Source organism: Crocuta crocuta, unplaced genomic scaffold (genome assembly GCF_008692635.1).
Source record: "Crocuta crocuta isolate KB4526 unplaced genomic scaffold, BGI_CrCroc_1.0 scaffold11, whole genome shotgun sequence".
NCBI classification, from domain to species: domain Eukaryota; kingdom Metazoa; phylum Chordata; class Mammalia; order Carnivora; family Hyaenidae; genus Crocuta; species Crocuta crocuta.
Genome location: NW_027528624.1, coordinates 3,689,770 through 3,711,924, shown reverse-complemented (window position 1 = coordinate 3,711,924; position 22,155 = coordinate 3,689,770). Strand labels below are relative to the sequence as shown.

The 22,155-nt window shown below is 45.2% G+C and overlaps 1 long non-coding RNA gene across 2 annotated transcripts in view; it reads right to left on the bottom strand.

Moving 5' to 3' along the window:
* Nucleotides 1–21,939, bottom strand: part of LOC144224182 (uncharacterized) — a 33,785-nt gene extending 11,846 nt beyond the window's left edge. The window contains exons 1-2 of one of the 2 annotated variants that reach the window (XR_013332974.1): nucleotides 21,780–21,939; nucleotides 5,785–5,823 (exon numbers count right to left, since the gene is read on the bottom strand). This is a non-coding gene — a long non-coding RNA (uncharacterized LOC144224182). The remainder of the gene's footprint in view (nucleotides 1–5,784; nucleotides 5,824–21,779) is intronic. The other variant, XR_013332975.1, reaches the window with a different exon arrangement.
* Between the last annotated feature and the right edge of the window lie 216 nt (nucleotides 21,940–22,155).

Sequence of the window (22,155 nt, the reverse complement as noted above, 5' to 3'; positions counted from 1 at the left end):
AGGGTAGTTTGTTTAGATTGACATGAAAGAAGTTAGATCCAAACCTGTAGTTGTCCCAATTTGCAGATTGGGACACGTTCTATTGCCATGAGAATCTAAGTTTGAATTTTAGAAAGAAAATAAATGTTCGGCAATTGATTTAAGTCATCCACTTTCAACTATGTCTAAAATTTTTCAATGTTTATATATTTCTTTATTTTGAGAGAGAGAGAGAGAGAGAGAGAGAGAGAACAAGCTGAGGAAGGGCAGAGAGAGAGGGAGACACAGAATCCGAAGCAGGCTCCAGGCTCTGAACTGTCAGCACAGAACCCAGTGCAGGGCTCAAACTCACAAAGCATGAGATCATGACCCGAAATGAAGTTGGATGTTTGACCAACTGAGCCACCCAGGCACCCTTCAATTATCTAAACAAAGTATTGGTTTGCTTGCTATATGCTGTGATTTTTCACTTGATTTTAAGATTATTTAGTAGAGAGCAGGATACAGATGGGTGTGTGGTTTGCTTTATATTTTTTAAAAATGAGATTAGGGGAAGCCTGGGGGGCTCAGTCAGTTAAGCCTCTGACTCTTGATTTCAGCTCAGGTCATGATCTCACGGTCTCTGAGATTGAGCCCAGAACAGCTGCACTGACAGCACGGAGCCTGCTTGAGATTCTCTCTCTCTCTCTCTCTCTCTCTCTCTCTCTCACTGCCACCCCCCACCCCCGCCTCTCCCTCACTCTCTCTCAAAATAAATAAACTTAAGAAAAGATGAGATTAGTGGGTGTTTTGAGAGAAGCTTTAGGATGTTTTATGCTTTTCACTAAAAGTTGCATAGCCAAAATTATATCCATGGAATAAAGCCTCACAAATGTGCTTCTTTCCACAATTACCAAATATTTTGGAGAGTTTGAGTAACTGTTACATCTGTTAAAGATAAGTGACTCAGTAGCCTCTGGCATATGCAGCAATCGGAATGGAAATAAGGAGACAGGAGAAAGCTTAGCTGATGGATTTACCACACTGAGCAGGAAAAGAAGCCAAGAGAAAGAGATGCTTTTCCCTTTTTTTCTTTTGAAAATGATGAATAGTTACAGAGTAGCTCAATTCTGGCCCAGCTTTGTTTTGGCCTTTTATCTCTCTTAATAGACTGGTGAAAGAGATAAACACATTTTTATTAATTTTTTTGTGTACGGAGTTCCAATAAAATGTTCAAATAACTATTTTCGACTCTCAGACTTGCAGCAGGCTGGGTGCCCACTGCTGTGGCAGACATTTAATAATCTAACCCCGATACCAGGCCTGTGGCCAGGAAGAACTGATGCATGCGCTAACCCCTAGCAGACGGGCCTTTTCTTACACATCTGGGTGCACTCAGTGGCTGCCATGGTGCCAGACAGAGGCCAGGCACTCCGTGAACCTTCGTCGAGTGAACGGATATGTATATACACGAACACGTCAAAGGGTAAGATAGGGTTCCATCAATACATATGTAGATAACCAGTTATTTACAATAAGGGCTAGAAGTTGAAAATTTTACCCAGAAAAACACTTTGAGCAAAGTAGAGTAAATCTAAGCTTCATTTTACCTCCTTGGGTGGGAAAAGTAGATTTACTTGAAATTCTGTACTTTCCAACTTGTTACTCCGTTCTCGCTGTGTGAGAAGTCCCCTACAGCTGGCAGATTGGAGCAGGTGGCACCTGTCTCCACACTCTGGGCATGGGACCCACAGGTAGACGGGCAAGGCTCAGAACCGCAGGATGTGCACTGTGTTTTAGAAGCTCAACTTTGAAGGCCTCTGAGGATGGTTAGAGGTGGCAGAGAAGGGAACATGGGAGATTCAGGTCCTCTTTTTTGTTTTAGTTTTTTCAATGTTTATTTTTTGAGAGAGAGAGACAGAGTGTGAACACAGAAGGGGCAGAGAAAGAGAGGGAGACACAGAATCCGAAGCAGCTCCAGGCTCTGAGCTGTCAGCGCAGAGCCTGACATGGGCTTGAACTTGAACCCATGGACGTGAGATCATGAACTGAGCCGAAGTTGGACGCTTAACCGACTGAGCCACCCAGGTGCCCTGGGAGATCTAGGGTCTAGTCCACATGAGACATGATGAAAACCTGGGCCAGCCTGGTGCCGCAGGGACAGAGAGGAGGGATATTCGAAGCAAGAGGATCGGGGACTGACAGAATGGCAGCACTGAGGCAGAGCCCAGCTTCTGCCATGGGTGACCAGTGGCTGGTGATCAGCTGCCCAGCACAGAAGAGTCAGCAAGAGGAAATCACTGTGGGTACAGGAGCTGCTGGGTTACAGGGTGAAGTCACAAAACCTGCTAATGTGACTCATGGTCTCCAAATCTCACTAAAAACTTGCTGCTGGACCTGAAAACCCTTAGTGAGGAGAAAAATATATATATATTTTGCTTATGAGTGTAACTGTGCCAAATATTTGTCATTTTTTAAGGCTGTGCAGCCCTTAGCTTCCCTTCCTATGTCTGGACACCTCTCATTAGGTAGTACTGAGGAGGCACGGAGCCCTGCTCCTCACTGTCGGAGTGAAGGTAGGCTTGTACTGGGGAGGGGCCCCCATATTCTGGCTGCCGGGATTTTGGCACTCTACCTGGGTTCACCAATTGGTGGCTGTGATAGTTAACATACTAGGCCACACTACCCAAATATTTAGCCAAACACTAGTCTGGATATAGCCGTAAGGGTATTTTTATTTTTTATTTTTACTTATTTATTGTTTTTCACTATAAAGGTATTTCTAGATGAGATTCACATTTAAATCAGTAGGCTTTGAGTAAAGCAGATTACACTTCCAAATGTGGGTGGGCTTCATCCCATCAGTTGAAGGCCTTAAGAGAAAAAAGACTGATGTCCCCCCCCGGAAGCAGAGGGAATTCTGCAAGCTGCAACATCAGTTCTTTGAGTCCTCAGCCTGTCTGCCTGTCTTACAGAGGGATGGTAACCAGCATCAGTTTCTGCGGTTTGCAGTCATGAGCCTTGCCAGATAAAATACAAGTTCATTGTTGACAAATCACAAATACCAGAAAATGTAAAAAACAAACAGAAAAATTCACATATACCATGATTCAACTAATTTAAACATTTTCCCACTTTCCTTCCAGATCCTTCTATACACAGTTTACACAACAGCATTCATATGAATATGAATTATTCATTGAGCATTGTATTATCATTAAAGCATTTTGATGTGTCGTTAACCATGGATAATCTTTCTGATGCTCTTGGTTCTACTTCAGTCTTCTTGACAGATGCTCTCTGTTAGGCTGCCTTCTTAATTTCTTTGTCAGGTTCTTTGTTTTCTTGTCATATTTTATTTGTTTGATTTGGAAACGGACACCCCATTTAGGTCTGTCTGAGGTTACCTTCAAGTTCAAGAGCCACATGGTGAAAATCGATTTCTCTGGTTGTTAAAGTTGAGAACACCATTTGCCCTTAGGGACAGCTCTCCTCTCCTCATTTCCTCTCCCTGGTTTTCATGTAATATTCTATCATATGTCAAGTATTTGCTCATTTAATATTTTCTTAAGAACTGTTTTTTGCTTAGTCAATTTTGAAACTGTATCCTAAAAATTATGTAAATGTTTAATTGGTTTTAATACTCACTGCATGGCCTTTCTAGTCGTTGAAATGTCACTTTCAGGAAGATATTTGATGGTGGATTTTTTTGAGCCCTTGCCTACTTGAGACCATCTTTGTTACTTTCACACATGAATGACAAGTCGGCTGGCTCAGAGAAGGGTTCTCAAGCTACTAATAGAAACTCTTAATGGAGGTGAGTCAGCCCTCCTTTCCATCTTACCAGTCATCCATTACTGTGCTGGCTTAGATGACAGGGAGGGATGATTCAAAGGGGTAATTTTCAATCCGGCCTCATCCACTCTGAAGTTAGTGGAAATTCCCCCGCATTCTGGCCCATGGCGCTCTTCCTTCTCTAACATCCAGGGGTGTTATGAGTCCCTGGATTGTGCATACTTTCATAGGTATTCTGCTGGAAGATTCCGAGAGCGTCTACAAGAAAGCACTGGGATCTACCATCACATTGCCTCCAAAATGCTGAAGCTGTGTTAGCTCTTCAAGGCCAGAGCCTCACTTGCAGTGGCTATTTTAGAGTCAGCCTTCTTTCATCTCTATTAGTCAAGCTTCTGTGGTTGCAGGTAACTGAAACTAACTTGACTTCGTGCAAACAGAAGAGGAACTTTCACAGGCGAATACAGGGAGGCTTCATGGACCCCAAGAGCAAACATGTAACCGGCAAGTGGAAAGCTCTTGGGGCCCTCCAGTACTTATCTCTGCTTCACTCCGTGGTGACTCACGAAGATTAACAGAGATCGCAACCTGTACTGAGGACTTAGACTTTGCCACCAGGACCTTGGGGACAGCATCGCTGAGCACGCCCACTCCACATATGAGGAAGTGGGGACACAGGACTGAAGCTGCCCCCCTCTGCTGCAAGCACAGACTTCGTACTACTGCCCTCGACACCCCTGACCCATCCCATACTCAGGGGTAACCTACACATACAACTTAAAAACACACTTAATGTTCTAATTATAAAATTAAGGAGGAATAAAGGAAAGTAATTTATGAAAAAAAAATATGTAAATGCTGAGGCCTCGCTACACTGGAAGACACAGGAAATGGTTATTTGCACTTGATTATAAGAAATGACTGTATTGACAAGTAAGACCAGATGGCTCTGTATAGAAGAAGTATAGAAAATGAAAGAGTAAAGTTACAAGTGAGCACTAGCATAAATAACAGGCCAAAATTATTTATATAGGATGAAAGAAAGGGGGAAAATACGTTCTTTAAAGTCATAATATGTGTCAAAACAAATGATAGATTTTGAAACTGAGGAAGTGTGATTTTCTCCCAGGGGAACTACGGAATCACCTGTAAGTGTACTGTCAGGTAATTTCCTGCCTTTGACATGGGGCAGTGGACTGCCAAAAACATATTTCCCATATTGATTTCCTTAAATTCCTTCTGTAGGAAATGACGCTATGGAGGCCATGGGCTTCAATGGGCTCCGGGGCAGAGAGGATGGAGTGGAGAGAGAACGTGTAGAACAGGGATGAGAGGCCCTGGGGTGGACCCCTGGCTCAGGGTGAGAAGGAGACAGGAAATAATGGGCATGAAAAAATAATCCCAATATGCAGTTTCCCAACGCACGTCTCATCCTTGAGTGACACAAATGGATATACATAGGAACACAAGCATAGGATATATTTTAAAAGACTCCTTTGAGTGGGGCGCCTGGGTGGCTCAGTCGGTTGAGGGTTTGACTCTGGATTTCGGCTCAGGTCATGATCTCATAGTGCCTGAAATCAAGCCTTACATCAGGCTCTGCACTGACAGTGTGGAGCCTGCTTGGGATTCTCTCTCTCCCTTTCTCTCTGCTCCTCCCCCATGCCCTATTCTCTCTTTCTCCCTCTCTCTCTCTCAAAAATAAACATTTTTAATAAATGAATGAATGAATAAATGAATGAATAAATAAATAAATAATAAATAAAAGAAGCCTTTTAGTGCCATTAAACTCAATCTTTGTGTTCATGTTTCTGCCGATTTAATAAGGTTTTGGTTGGAAGACAGTTAAAAGAAAGAAAGTTCTGTCACGTAACAGCGTGTGAAGACTGCAAAGACAGAGTGAGGAAGGTGTGTGCACTGGCCATGTGAATACCACAGGCATGCGGCCCTGTCAGAGACGACCTCAGTTTCCCCCTGGCGAGCAGCTTCTTGGTGACTTTCAAACACAACAAAGTAGTCTTTCTCTCAACTTACATGGTCGTGGTCATGGTATTCCTGGAAAATTCGGTGAACCTGAGAAGTGTGACAAATAGTTCACAGTTAGAAAGGAAGGGGAGTTCCAGGCTGAGACATTTATAAAAAGCTCTTTTTCAGCTCACGAATGGCTGGAGGGTAAGTCTTTATCGCTGGGTACTGTCTGCAGGCTCCAAGGGGCCTGGCATCTACCGGCCCTCACCTGCACCCTCACCTACGAAATTCCCGCAGGGCACCCCTCCCCAGTCACAGGGACAAGAGGAAAATGTTCACACATTTCAACTTAAAAAAATTGTTTTGAATGTTTATTTTTGAGAGAGAGAGAGAGAGAGAACACACACATGCGCAAGAAGGGGAGGGGCACGGAGAGAGGGAGACGCAGAACCCGAAGCAGGCTCTGGGCTCTGAGCTGTCAGCACAGAGCCTGATGTGGGGCTCGAACTCGTGAGCTGTGGTCTCATGACCTGAGCTGAAGTCGGACTCTTAACTGACTGAACCATCCAGGTGCCCCTGTCTACACATTCCTAATAGCCCTCAGGGTGATGCTGCCCAGAAGACCCCCTGTGTTAGAGAAGTCCATTTAATTCCCTTCTCCAGGACACCGGCAGGCACTGTGCACACAAATCCTTCCAACATCCACATATACAGTTTGGGTTTGGAGGACACACTAGTTCCAAATGTGTTTCCTAGGCAACCATTCCTTCTCTAATTTTTATTTCTCATTTTCCTAGCTTTAAAAAAATTGTAATAAAAACACATACATTTATCATTTTTAAGCATACAGTTCAGCAGCCTGCAGTACATGCTCGCTGCCGGGCAATCATCACTGCCATCATCCCCGGCTGGTGTAGAGTTGACATTATTTATATTTAGAGAAAGGCTGTACAGATAGTATAAAGAATTTTTTTTTCTCATGAGCCATTGAAGAGTAGGCTTCTGGGGCGCTTGGGGGGCTCAGCTGTTTGAGCCCTGGACTCTTGAGTCTGGCTCGGGTCATGAGCTCAGCGTTCATGAGATCAAGCCCTGCATCCGGCTCTGTGCTGACAATGCAGAGCCTGCTCCATCTCTCACTTTCTCTCTGTCCCTCCTCTGCTCATGCTGTCTCTCTCTCTTTCAAAGTAAAGAAATATTCTAATAACTGCATTCTCTTAAATAACCCCAACATGGCTATCAATATAAAGAAACCAACATTGATAACGTACCATCATCTGGTCCTCGAAGCCCCACTGAAAGCTGGGCAGTGGTCTCCGTGATGTCCCTTACAGAAAAGATCCAGGCTAGGATGGGGGCCGCATTTAGCTGGGGCGTGGGAAGGACGAGGTGGGCCTAGAACATCAGGTGCCAGAAGGTCTGAAGGCTACTTTCTCATCAGTCTTTCGTCTTTGTCAATCAGTTCCTCAGTTTGTCCTTGACTTTCACCATCTCCACACTCTAAAAGATTACAAGCTAGTTATTTTCTAGAATGTCTCTCAGTTCAGGTCCATCAGACGTTTCCTCCAATTTTTTCAGGTTATGCTTTTCGGCATTCCCAGTGAATTTTTCTTGCTGTGCCCGTTCAAGTGGTACACGATTTCAATTTGATTCATTACAGGTGGTATTGCCTTTGATCACTTGATTAGTGAGGTCTTCTGCGTTTCTCCACTGTCGGGTTGTTCTTTTTCTTTTGAGTTCAGTAAAAGTTTTGTGAGGAGAGACTGTGAGACCGTACAGATCCTCCATTCCTTATCAAAGTTCATCCACTAGATAGTTTTAATATCTATTAATGTTTGCTGGCAGCACTAATAATTAATATGTTGTCAAATAGTGATTTTCTAATTCCAGTGTTCCTCATACATTCATTAGTTGGCATTTCACCATAAGGAAAGATTTTTCTTCCCATTAGTTATTATGTCATTTCGTTGTGTCAGTATAGACTCATAGATTCTGACTTTGTGCAGTGGGTTATCATCTCTTGCCATAACCATTTGTTTTGATGCCAGATTATTTATTTTTCCCTGGATTTGTCCAGTGTGGGGCCCACTGAACTGGTTTCAGTGTCCTTTTAACATGTCCTTATCATGCACGGAGATCTTCCCAACTTTCTGGCATAAGATGTTCTTAGCCCATCTTGTACTTTTCCTGCCCTGATCCTAGAATCACCCATTTCTCCAAGACTCCCTAATTATCTTTTTAGTAGAGAAGAATATTTAGAAACTAGATCAAGACTCCAGGAATGCACATGATTAACAAATACCATATCACTTTTTTCAGCTAGAGCTGGGGCTCTATCATCCTATCCATCTATTATCTATCTATCTACCCATCTATCAATCATCCATCCATCCATCGAACCATCTAACCTGTATCCATTCACACTACATACATTATTGTATGTATCAGACATTTACATTTATTTCTTTATCTCTGCACACGACAAACCATGAGTTCATACCACTCTTCCAATTCCAAATCTGATACCACAAAGTTCATTCTAGTTTCTTTGTTTTCTATATTTGTCATTTCCTTCTCTGACGGTGAGAAAACTGGCTCCCATTTTTCTCAGTATGTTTACTTACTGCACCAGTGTCTTCTGTGAGTAACCAGCCTGCTGCCTCCCCGTCTCCATATCTTGCCTGGGTTCTGACACACTGGCCTCCCAGACATGGATGGTAGCCTTGCCTGCTCCCCACATACTGGCTTTCAAACCAAATCATTCAGGAAGGAAGAAGGGCAGGGAAGCAGGCAGCCACAAACTTCCCCACAAGTTGGGTCCTATTTTTGTGTTCTTTAAAATTATTTAGCTTCAATTAGAAATTGTGTGTTTCAGGGTGGCTCAGTCAGTTAAGCGTCCAACTTCGGCTCAGGTCATGATTTCATGGTTTGTGGGTTCAAACCCCGCATTGGGCTCTGTGCTGACAGCTCAGAGCCGGAGCCCGCTTAAGATTCTGTGTCTCCCTCTCTCTCTCTCTGCCCCTCCCCCACTCATGCTCTGTCTCTCTGTCTCAAGAATAAATAAAACATTTTAAAAATTAAAAAAAAAGAAATTATGTGTTTCACACTACAGAGCACCTGCTGTGCCTGGATACAGTGTGCACTTTACACATATCCTTGCACTTAATCCTTCTTTGGGTACATAGTATTCATCTCCTATTCATCTCACAAAGGAGGCACCTGAGACAATTGTCAGGGGTGCCTGTGCTGGGAGCCGTACTGGCCTTGCTGGATGACAGTCACTGCGAGGAAATGGCAGCGTTTGCACACCTCCTGCCATGAGAAACCAAAACTGATATCTCCTTCTGCTACTACCGGCTTATGTTGGAAATGATGCTGCGGGTACTGACCAGGCCTCACAATATTCCAGATCAGACCGATATTCCCCACACAGATTGCTCATAAGGAAAAGCATATTCCTGCCTTTTCAAAAGAGATTTCAGATGAAAGCATTGTGGATGATGGTCAAAAGGCTCTTCCTTTGGGCCTTGCAGATCCAAGACTTACATAATAAAGGGGGCTAAGAACACAAGAGTTACAATTGAGTCTGACCCTGAGAAAAGAGCCTAATTTAGAGTTAAGGACAGATATCCACCCCCACCCACTTGTTACTGCTTGGAGCACTGGCCCCCCAAGGCATTTGTGAGTGACTTATTCTGGCCTTGAATATGCTGATTGCTCCTTGTGAAGGGACCTATTGAGGAACTTCTTCTTTTGTGATTATGGGAGCAAACATTGTGTTTCCTGAAAGACCTGTTTTTCTTAATACTCCTTAAACAAGCTATTGACCTCTGCCCACAAAGAAGTAACTTCACCCTTTTTATGCTAAAAACATTATCTTGTGTGCTAAAGATACCTTCCTTCCCCATAGGATAAGCATCTAAATCCCCTACCTCAATCACTATTGATAAAGGTTATGCAGGAGTCTTCTACAAAACTATGTTTTGGAAAATTCTTACATATCAGAGAAGTTTGTCATCAGAAATCATTGTCTAAGGCAAATGCCATTTCTGTGCCTTCCCTCAAACACTTAATTATAAAATAAAGTTGAGCCCCAGTCAGAGCGGAGATGCCTGCCTGAAGACCAGAAAGAATTTCTCGTGGCCTCTCATCCCCCCTCGCCGACACCATCCATCCTTCAGGGACCCCTGGACCCTGGCCGGAGCCGGTCTCCGGCATGCCTGGGTGGCTCAGTCAGTTGGCTCAGGTCATGATCTCACGGCTCGGGAGTTCAAGCCCCGTGTCGATCTCTGTGACAGCTCAGAGCCTGAAGCCTGCTTCAGACTCTGTGTCTCCCTCTTTCTCGGCACCTCCCCCACTCATGCTCGCTAGCTCTTGCTCTCTCTCTGAAAACTAAACATTAAAACAATTTTTTTAAAAAGACCTAAGTTTCATGGGAGGAGATACCGCTAAGACCAGAGTCCACACTTCGGAGTGTGTCACACTCCAAAGATCATCCTTGATATTAATTTTTAAAAGTTTAAGTATTTTCAATACATAACACCCTCCAGATATAAGACATCTGTATATCAGCAAACACATTTTTATATTTTATATTTTATAAATATAATATATATTTTATATCTATTATTATATTATATATATTATTTTATATATAAAATATTTTATATTTTATATTTTACATTCTGGTGAAGAATAAAAAGGCAGAGCTCACTATCTTCTCAGGATGCCAGACCTCCGTTACGGACGGCAGCCGTTGAATTTGGTCTCTGAATGTCATCAAGGCCCACAACAGTGCCTGCATGTAGTGGGTACTCAAGCCAGAGTTTTACACTCGGACAAATGAACGATCTACACACCTACGAAGCAAGTGATGATCACGAAGTAGAAACTGTTCACCAGAACACGGTGAAGAGCCAAAAATTAAGGCCTCCATTAAGAGAAACCGCGGGCTGCGCGTAGCCCAGTTCCAGTTCCAGGAAAAGCCTCAGACTGTTCAAGGCTAAAGCCATCCTCGGACCGCCCTCAGATCAGCTAATCAAAAAACACTCCTGTGGTCTGAGTCAAGGCTGGGAACTGCAGATACAAACTAGCCAGTTTCTCACCGCTTGCCTGAACCCCACGTGGGCGCTTTGAACTCACCTCGTAATTGGTCATTTTCAAAGGATTCTCAAGAGTCATGACTGGGTCCCACCAAAAGTAATGAACACCTCACAGACACTGAATGGTCAAAGCTGTAATTGTAATTGGTGCTTATGTGATGATGCTACACGTACTGTAACACCCCCATCCCTTACTCCTTAAAAACCCTGCTCGCTATCGTTCTTCGCTTCACCTTGCTGCCACGACCCCGGGAGGCGGGTGAGCCCCTGCTCGAGCTTGTAATAAAGACCCTTTTGTACTTGCATCGGTGCCGGCTCCTTGGAGGTCTCTGGGGACTCGGAATTCGGGCACAACAATGGTTACTTTTCCTTCCCTGACTCGCGGAAGGCCACACTTCTCTGCCCCCTTGCAGTTACGTGGGATCTCGTGGTCAGTTCTTGTCAAAGAAATGTGGAGCTGCAGTGACTGGGGAGAAGACCCTGTGGTATGTCCTTGTCACTCCTGTCTTGCAGAGGAGAGTCCCCAGTAGCAGAGCTGTAAGACGGGGAAGGCTCTGGCCGCCTGGCGCCCTACCCAGTCTATCTCCCCCTTCCCACCCACTGCTTTGTTGACCCACAAGAGATTTTTTTGTAGGAGACACGGACCTTCGAAGGCACTGAGATTCTGAGGGTATCTTGTTTCTGCAGCATAACCTTGCCTATCCTGACTCATCGCCCTCTCTTCTCTAGTTTCAGAGATGATTTAAACAGAACAAAGGTTATATTCCCTACTGAACGTCCAAACACAGCTGATCTGTCAGCGTGAGCAAGTGCCAGCTGTGAGATTTATAATAGAAACAGCATCGCGAGAATATTCATGTAAAAAGGAAGCACTGCGAAGTGCAGGGACATTAATTTAAAAAAAAAAAAAAAAGCGCCCAAACTCTGAGAATTGAAGGACTATGGACAGAGCTCGCTGCCTTGAAACCTCACATAAATCATTCCTGAGAATGACTTCAGGTTCAACTTCCTTGATTCCCAAATGCTGGTTCTTCATCACACTTTCTCTTTAAAGGGAAGGCTGGTTTTGTTCATAAAGGTTTTTGGGGTTTTTTCTTAAGTTCTGACATCTTTTTCACTTACAGGAAGATGAGAAGTACAATTTGCGCAGCATCTGGCTAGCTTAGTACTTCCCCATCAAAGATAGTGTTCCGTTACACTTATACCAAAAGTCATTTCAACAATGAAGTGGTATTTAAGGTTAAATTAGGAAGACTATTTCCTTCACCCAATATGCTTCTCAACATTATTCCCATGAGAACTCATTATTACACTTTCATATATAAAGAGAATAATATGACAAATTCTCCTAAAAATGTCATTTTGATTTTATAAATTAACATTTTGTCTTATAGGCTTTATTTCTTCCCTGTGCTGAAGTGTTTTAAAGCTAGTCTCAGACTGAAAACAATGAAACCTTCTATACCCCCAGCATTTCACTGCACACATCTAAAAAATAAGGATGTTTTCTTATATAACCATAGTAAGTGCCATCATCACACCTAATAAAATTAACAACATATTTCCTCATACCATCTGAAACGCAGTCCATTTAAGTCCATATTCAAAGATGTATTTTTATTTTATTGTATTATTTTACTTTAGTTTTAAATGTTTATTCATTTTTGAGAGAGAGAGAGAGAGAGAGAGAGAGAGAGTGAGTGAAAGACAGAACACGAACAGGGGAGAGGCAGAGGGAGGGGGACAGAGGCCCCTACACGGACTCTGTGGTGACAGCACAGAGCCCAATGCGGGGCTTGAGCCCACGAACTGTGAGATCATGACCTGAGCCAAAGTTGGATGCTTAACCAACTGAGTCACCCACAGGCGCTCCTTTATTTTATTTTTATATTTAGTTTGATTTGGGATCTAAGCTTGGTCACATATTACATTTCACTGTTCAGTTTCAAGTCTCTGTTAACCAATTTATTTTAAAATTCATCTTGATGAATCCTTTTACTTTTTTCCCAATTTTTAAAACTTTCCACTTTTCAAATATTTTCTTTTCTTTTTCTTTTTTTTTTTTTTTTGGTGGGGTAAGTCTGAGTAAGACTCTAACCTTGTATCTGGGGTATTTAGTATTTCTTAAAAGCATTTCCTAAATATAAAATATGTATTGGTCAAGAGCTTTTGTTTTTTTTAAGGTAAATCATTGAATATATCTCGCTGATAGGGTGCTCGAGAGTAAGAAAAAATTCTCTCAATAATATGACTTATGTTTTACATTTTTCGTGTTTGCAAAGTTCATCTAGGTTAGAAAAAGCAGCCCTCTTTTGTTATAAATCTTTAAGTGTGATGGCCTTCTCTCAGAATTAAGGCTTTTCTTACTCATTCCTTAAAGAAGTTTCCTACTCAAAAAGAAAAAAGGATAAAAACTGATGTTTAGTTTTTTTTAATTTTTTAAAAATGTTTTTATTTCTTTCTGAGAGAGAGAGAGAGACACACACAGAATCAGAAACAAGCTCCAGGCTCTGAGCTAGCTGTCAGCACAGAGCCTGACGCGGGGCTCCAACCCACGAACTGTGAGATCATGACCTGAGCCGAAGTCGGATGCTTAACCGACTGAGGCCCCCAGGCACCCCTATTTGTTTTTAGCAGTGTCTAGAGACAATGTGATACAATAGTAGGAAAAAATACGGTCTAGAGATTTAGGGAGTTAGATACCCGTGTTTAGTTCTGCCTTTACAATAAACTAATGATGTAAGTCCTGTAAATTGTCTGAGCCTTGGTTTTTCATGAGAAAGTTTGGCTTCATTGATGGACAAGATATACCTGGAACAGTCTCAAATTTCATAATGATATGTGTCCCTAAAACAATGAAATCCCTTTTGTCTGCCCAACAGATATATTAGGCTTCCACATGAGGGTTGTTCTTCAAAGTAGGCCCTTGGGCACCAGGGTTTCCCTGATGTTGCCACCCCTCAAAATAATTTTACAAATACTTTCAGAGTCACTTTACAAGCCACCCAAGAAAATCAGTACTACTACGTGATGGCCACATCTCCTGTTTTATTTAATAAGCACATTTTGCAGGCTTGCTGCTTAGATGAACTAAACTGGGTGTCGGGATCCCCAAGGCAGATGTGGGCCCAGAGGTGGATAAAGCAGAGCTCCTGTTTGCTAAAGAATGGGCGATCTGGTTGGCGTGGGGAGATGGGCCCATACACAACACAGGCAAAGGAAGTGATAAAACTTTTGAGGGGTGGGGAATATCCTCGGCATATTACTAATATCTCCAAGGTCAAGATCCTTTTATAACCTTATATTCTGAGGCTGATAAAGTGACTCCCATCTGATATTTATTAAAAGTGATTCTCGTGGCATCCCTAGAATGGGTGGAGATTTGAACAATCCTATCAGTTAACAGTCAAAAAGTTGAGACCATCCTTTGGGCAAGGTTGAAGCCCAAATAAACACACTACAGGCTCAATAATTTAAATAACTAATAAATGCTCTTTTAAGAAGCAGGGACATTAAAGGGTTTATACCACCACGAAGGAATTTTGCTATTTTTGTGTTTCCAGACAACCCCAGTTAAATATTCTAGGGCGCAAGGGGCGCGTGGGTGGCTCAGTCAGTTAAGTGTCTGACTCTTGATTTCAGTTCAGGTCATGATCCCAGGGTGGTGGGATCAAGTGGAGCATGAAGCTTGCTTGGGATTGTCTCTCCTTCTGACCCTCTCCCCTGCTCCTGTGCTCTCTCGCTCTCTCTCAAATTAAAAACGAAAAAATCTAGGGTGCAGGTGTTTTCAACGGGGTTTGATGTCTGATGGATTACTTTACCCCAACCTCACGTTGATTCTTTCACAATCATACTACTATAGGAAAAGATAGGATAAAGTAGGCAGACAGGGCAAGGATTAGGACCTGAGTCCACAAATTCTGGAACAATGCTGGGCGTGTCTGACCAGCAAACCCCCTCAGGCTTAAGGCTCCTCTTAAGAATGTAACAGACCGCACCTACTCCACCTCAGGTTTCCCTCAGGAAGTTGATGAAAGACCTAAGGATGGCCCTAGGCCACCCCTCACACAAGGGAGCCAATCAGGAATGGACCACCCACCCAGAGCTATCCAGCCAATAAGACTAGAACCTGAGGACTAAGAGATAAGGGGAGGGGAGGGGAGGGGAGGGCTGGCCTGAACCTTATCGGACAGGGACCCCTGCCTACAGTCCTCAGCCTTTCACTTTCCCATGGCCCCTCTCCGTAAAGAGAGCTTCCCTACTGTTCTTCCTTTCTAATCTTATACTCTAATAAACTTGTGCCTGCTGCTCATTTTGTGTGCGCCTCTTCATTCTCTGAAGCGGCGAGCCAACGGCTTCCGGGTATTGTGGTTAAAAGTCCTGTGGGGCGCCTGGGTGGCTTAGTTGGTTAAGCGTCCGACTTTCGCTTAGGTCATGATCTGGCGGTTCGTGGGTTCGAGCCCCGTGTCGGGCTCTGTGCTGACTGCCAGCTCAGAGCCTGGAGCCTGTTTCAGATTCTGTGCCTCCCTCTCTCTCTGACCCTCCCCTGCTCACGCTGTTTCTCTCTCCTAGAAATAAATAAAACATAAAAAAAATTTTTTTTTAAAAAGTTCTGTAACATCAGTCTCTCTTATGTTGACCAGAAACGTGGGTAGTTCATGACTTGTTGCTGTTACATGGTGCCGACTCCCAGCTAAGAAGCTGGAAGGCCATCGTTACCCCGTGTGGCACAGGAGCTTGTCCGTGCTGGACATACCACACGTTTCCTGCGCTGCGCTGACTTGTCCTTGTCACAATGCTGGTGTAACACCCACGGTTTGTGGCAAGAAGATGTCACCTTGCGAGGTGCTGAAGACGCATTCGGTGAGGAGGGTGAGCAGGGCTTTTCAAATACGTTAATTAGCATAATCGTGATTCTCGTTTATTTATTCAGAAATAGTTATTGAAACCCCACCAGGGACCAGACCTGGGGCTGTGGTGTCTGGTGACATCAGGTGTTGTCAGTCAATCCACACAGGGGACTGCATAGTCCCAGAGGGGACTGGCTGACATTCAAAAACAGACGAAATTCATTCTTTGCTTCGCTATTAGGAAAGCTAATTTCCATTATATACATTAAGGCTACGAAAATCGCTTCTGAATGGAATAGACGATCGTAATAGAAGATTATCCTCAGTAATTTAGACTCGCTGAATTAATTTGACCTGCATATGCACTTTCAGAAGGTGAAGAATTATCGATGATGTCAAAGCGATTCGGCAGCATAAGCTAGAACTGCAGGAGTCTGATAGATGCTCATTTAAGAATCCTCTTAACTCAGTCTGTTTATAAGCAAAACAAAATGAAACAGTAAAAACCGTCTTGCTAAAAAGCCCACAACACAAGCTAAAAATGCATCGACGTGACTCAGATAAAATTTGTTCTTCTTCAGTTTCCCAAAAACAATCCAGCAGTGATTGTCTAGGGTCGGAAGCGAGAATCAACAGGATTTAAATGAATCCAGCTGTTCTGCACTTTGAAGCACCTCCCCCTGCAAGCTGCTGCTGCTACTCAGGGAGAAAGGTCCAGAAAGGCAGCTTCCTCCCCATCCCCACCCCCACTTGCTGAGAACAGTGGATGGCAATGTGATCTGGGGCAGAGGGCAGCCTGGCTGGGGGTGGGGAGTGGTTGCAGAGACAAACCCCAATTTCACAGTCCAAGCAGAGCTAAGAAGCTCGGTGCTAGGCTCGGAGGAGGGGCCGCACCTACCCCTGCAATGTTGCGCCCCGCTGGGCTTGAGAAGAGAGGTCGGGGAGGAGGGACCCACCAGTGCCTTGCAGTCCTTTGTAAATGGTGACAGAGGAGCACGGCCACTGGGCAGGATTCCTGTGCCCCCAGCTCCCGCCAACCTCACAAGCTGACCACAAACCAACAAATTCCAAGAAACTTCTGGGTGGTCTTTCTTTTTTCCCTTCTTCCTGATTCAAGTTCCCCCTTCGCCATCAGCCACCTTTCTTTTTGTAAGTTAATTTATTTATTCTGGGAGGGGACGGGCAGAGAGAGAGAGAGAATCTCAAGTAGACACCTCACCTTCAGCCGGGAGCCCAATGCGGGGCTCTAACCGTGAGATCACGACCTGAGCTGAAATCAAAAGACTGACGCTCAACTGCCTGAGCCACGCAGGTGCTCCTCTAACATTCCATTTTAATCCTCTACTGACTCTTCAGCCAAGCCTCTTTGCACTTAGTAGTCGCTTTAGTGGTTATAATATAGGCCTTTATTTTATCGCAGTCTTAGAGGTAATATTGTACTGCATCCTACACCTCACAGGGACCCTAGAAGCAGAGCGACGGGCTGTGAGCACACGCACATGCACCAGGTCTACCTCAAGCCAGCATCGCAGATGTTTTCTGTTGATGGGGAGTGTGGGGATTCAGGAAGTTTCTTCAAGGGGAGGAAGAAGAAGCTGCAAATGTCACCAGGCGCACTTTTCCTCTCTTGAGGGTAAACTTCACTCCAGTTTCTACCTGTTTTTTTTTCTTTAATGTTTTATTTATTTCTGAGAAAAAGAGAGGCAGCATGAGCAGGGGAGGGTCAGAGAGAGAGAGGGAGATACAGAATGTGAAGCAGGCTCCAGGCTCTTGAGTTAACTGTCCGCACAGAGCCCGATGTGGGGCTCGAACCCACGAACCATGAGATCATGACCTGAGCCGATGTCGGACTCTTAACCAACTGAGCCACCCTGTCGCCCCTCTACGAGCCACCCTGTCGCCCCTCTACCTGTTTTTTTTTAACTCAATCTCCACTGCTTTCAAATATGAAAAAAGAAATGCCCTTATTATCGCTAGGGCTTATTTTCATCCAACTACTTTGTCATTAACCTTTTTCCGAGAATTTTGTAGCAAATGAAAGCCCTCCACTAAAATCAATTAGCAAGCACTCACAACTGGGCGAAGAGATACAAGCTTAGGCTGATACTTGGCCTTCAGGCAACAAGCAAATACCCTAACAGAGATGAAACCACGGGTAAGGTCATATAGACGTGAACCTGAAACGGGTCACTGAGGGGTCACTGGTGTCTGACAGCAGAGCCTGCTCTAGATCCTTGATGCTTTCTTGAACGGTAGCCTAGACGGTGAGCCATGCAAAATGGCCACTTCTGACTGTAGTTTGTTTGACTTTTAAAAACATAAATGTAGAAAGTTCAACCAAATGGTCTCATATAGAATGTGGGCTTCAATCCTTCATGAGCATTTTTTCATCTTTTTCCCCCTAATATTTATTTATATATATATTTTTATTTATTTCTAGGAGAGAGAGAGAGAGACAGCATGAGTAGGGGAGGGTCAGAGAGAGAGGGAGATATAGACTCTGAAATAGGCTCCAGGCCCTGAGCTGGCAGTCAGCACAGAGCCCGACGCGGGGCTCCAACCCACGAACCGTGAGATCATGACCTAAGCGAAAGTCGGACGCTTAACCGACTAAGCCACCCAGGCACCCCCCCTAATATTTATTTTTGAAAGAGAGAGAGAGAAAGAGAAAGAGGGAGGAAGGGGCAGAGAGAGAGGGAGACACAGAATCTATCAGCACAGTCCCAAGCGGCGCTCAAACCCACGAACTGCGAGATCATGACCTGAGCCAAAGTAGGACCCTCAACCAACTTGAGCCACCCAGGCGCCCTGAACATTTTCTCATCTTTTCAAAGTCCTAGAGCTAAAGAAACACTCTCTACGTTGTTTTATAGACAGATAGTTAGGAGGAACACCACCTATGAGAGTCACAACTCCAGAAGGCAAAGCTAGGCGAGCAGTCCCATTTAAAGCTTTCTGCCGGGACGAGGAGAGCACCTGGTGTGGCTGCAGCCGCACGTGTCAGACGTTAACATTCACACCGATAACCGACAGCTGTGCTTTCTCCAAGGCAGGGGGGTTGATTACTGTCTGAATGTCACCATCCTGAGACAGTGTCAATAAAACCGTGTGGATTTAGCAGTGCCAGATTTAGCAGAAACAAAAAACCAAATGAGTAAGAGCAGGATGCCCACTTAAATTAGAATTTCAGGTCAACAACAAAAACTTTTCAGTATCAGTATGTCTTGCCTCCTTTACAATTAATGCATGAAACATATTTATACTAAAAGTCGTTTGCCATTGATCTGAAATTCCAGCTGACCTGCAAATTTACCTGGCAACTCCATGGTCTCCGTTCGGTGCTGCCAGAAAGGAGAACGTTCTGGCTCTGGAAGGCCACGCTATTAGGGAAATGGGCCTCCAGTTTGATGTTCATAATCCCATCCCTGGGAGAAAGCAGGCATTCCCTGCTGGGAGGCCAAGTTCACAAGCCACCTGGAGAGTGGGTGCTTATAAAGAAAATCTTCCTTTTGAGAGCACCTATAAAAATAATAGTTAGCTTTATCAGGGGCTTTGTATGGGAGTATGCTCTACAATTATTCATTTGTTAATTGCCACAACATCCTGTTGAGGTTGGTAAATATTTCTATTAGTCTAATTTTGCAACGAGGTAAACAGGAACAGAGGAAGAGACTGACTCACAGGCAGCCCAGCAGCTGGGAGGGGACAGGCAGGAGAGCTCAGGAGGGACTGCCAGTCCTCAGGAAAGCTTCCCTAGGGCCGGGCCTAGCAACAGAAAAGCCCAAATACAAATCTGATAAGGGAATAAAGAACATGCTCTCGACTGCCTGAAAACACATTCTGAACAGCTCCATTGCCGGTAGATGAAATAGACAGAACAAAACTATATAGAAAGGAAACTACTGAAGACAGCTTATTTTCCCCAAAGGAAGGAATGGCTTACCCACCCTTTGTTTCTTCCCAATCAAAGGTGAATTTGCTTGAAAAGGAAGATAGTGCGGCACCTTGGTGACTCAGTCAGTTAAGCCTACAACTTCAGCTCAGGTCATGATCTCACAGTTTAGGACTTCAAGCCCCAAGTTGGGCTCTGTGCTGACAGCTCAGAGCCTGGAGGCTGCTTCCCATTCTGCCTCCCTCTCTCTCTGCCCCTCCCCTACTTGCACTCTGTCTCTCTGTCTCTCAAAAATAAATTAAAATAAACATTAAAAAAAGAAAGAAGTTGAGCTTCAAACCCGGGCCTTGCCTGACTCAAGTGCATGTACCATTTACTGCATAAACTCATCCACCCACACACAGAAAAACTCCAGCACACTCAAAGCCAAGTAAATGGTGCTTTCAAATACCATTTAAATTAGACTTTTTTGTCCATTGTGTCTCTTTCATGAATTCCAACACAATCTCAGGGCCAGGGCCATGCACACTCAAAAGAGGGTTTTGCCAAGCTCCTAGCTCTGTAATAATACTTCCACCCCAGCACATAACCCATCAGGTCGGCCAATAACAGAGGATCGAGCGGGTATCATGATCTTTCTTTCAGTGATACGAAACTGATTCACAAGGGCGCTTGGGGGGCCTAACCAAGCTGGACGATCACAGTGGCCTCCTTTCTCTTCCTCTCTGGCCCGTTGGTTTCTCCCTCTTTCAGCCAGCTGCCTCAGTGAGTCTACTGAAATGTGGATTTAGTCGTGGCACCTGCTGCCTAGAATCCCAAATGGCTCCCACAGTCTTTGGGACTGAGACCCAACTCCTTAGCAGAGCACCCAAGGAGCCCGATCTCTTCTGTGGACTAACTTCCAAGCCTGTCCTCATTTGCAGTAAACTGTAGGCTGAGAAGCACCAGCGCCCTCCCCCCAATGGCCCCCCCACATCCTCAGGTTCCTGTGACTTCACAGGCACTGTTCCCTCCACCACAATCCTCCTGCCCTGCTCTGCTCGCTCCTTCCCTTCCTCTTGGTCTCTTCTCATACCCTCCCACCCCTGGGCTGAGTCAGCGGTCTTTCATTTGCGCCTCTAGACACCACAACTGTAGTAGAAGACTTTGCCAAAGGAAACGAGGCCCTAGTGATGAGGTCGGCAAGGTGGGCACTGGCCAGATACGGCTGGGGCTGTCTCCCAAATGGCCTTGCAAGGTGGACGGAGTTACCTCGGTGCAGCGAGAATGCACACATCTTTCAGGCACAGGCTTATTCACCAAGGTCATGCACTGACCGATTTCAACCAGAAAGCTACCTTATGGATTTAAGCAGGAACTGTAGTGCTAGACACCAGGGTCCTCCAGCCAACCCACTCTCCCCGCCCTGCCCGCTGGAAAGGTAAGCTGTCAGAAGATCCCGGGAGACCGGAGTCCGGCGAGAATTTGTTTCAAGAGTTCCGACCAGGCTCAACAGTCCTAGACCTGGATGTGCTGCGTCACGCAGACACACCTGCTGCTTGGCCACGACAGGTGAGTTTGGGTTGGGACTGGCCCTTGGGCAAGGTGCCTGCGTGGGTACTGCATCTTTGATCAGGTCACAGCCTGTGTAGTTGTGGGAAGTGTGTGTTCAGTATAACCTTTACCAGAGATGGGGGAGGGGCGGGAGTGGAATGAGGTCGGTTTATACCCGAGCTTTGCAAAGTGGTGGGCTGAGGATGGGTTACAGACAGGACGTGTCCCGGGGACAGAGGAGCCCTCTGGCTGGTCACCTCCAGCTGCACCTTGTCTATGGAAGAGGTGGGTTGAATTGTATCCCCTAAAACGAGTTCAAGTCCTAACCTCCGTACCTGTGACTCTGACCTTATTTGGAAATAATGGTCTTTGTGGATGGAGTCGGAGGGGCTGATATGAGAGAAACCTGGGCACAGATTGAGGAGTACACTGTGTGAAGACAGACACACAGGAAGACACGCACATACAGGGAGAAGGCCAGAAGGCCGTGTTGAGAAGGAAAACTGTAAAAAGCAGGTAAAAAAAAAAAAAAAAGCCAGGCAGATGCCCGAGGCTGGCTATGTCCCTTGCATGCTTTTGGCTTCTATAATCTTACTTGTCTCTCGATCAGCTGACTGCCCACGTGGCACAACCGAGAAGTGTCCCCCGCCCCCGTTTTTCCCCTTGAGGGCCTGCAATCTCACCCACCTGTACGCCTGATAGGAAGTTTCCAAGTACCCGGAAGCCGACCAGGCGAAAAGTGGGCCAGCGCCGGGGCTCGGGGCTCACCTTGCGAGAGGATCCGCTGGGCCCGCACCGGTGCAGGATAAACAGTCTTTTCTGGGACTCGGAGCGCGTGTCCCTGGTCTCTCGCTGTGCCGGGTATTGGCCGCAACGGCGTGTGGAGGGAGGCAGGGACTGGAACGATGCATCAAGCTGGGGGNNGGGCGCTAAGGACCACCGGCAACACCGGAAACGAGGGGCGGGCCTGGAACATCATCCCTCTTGGATCCTCGGGAAGAAACCAGTCCTGGGGCCGGTTGCTGGCAGGTGTTGGGCCCGCAAGACTGTGAGAGGACACATT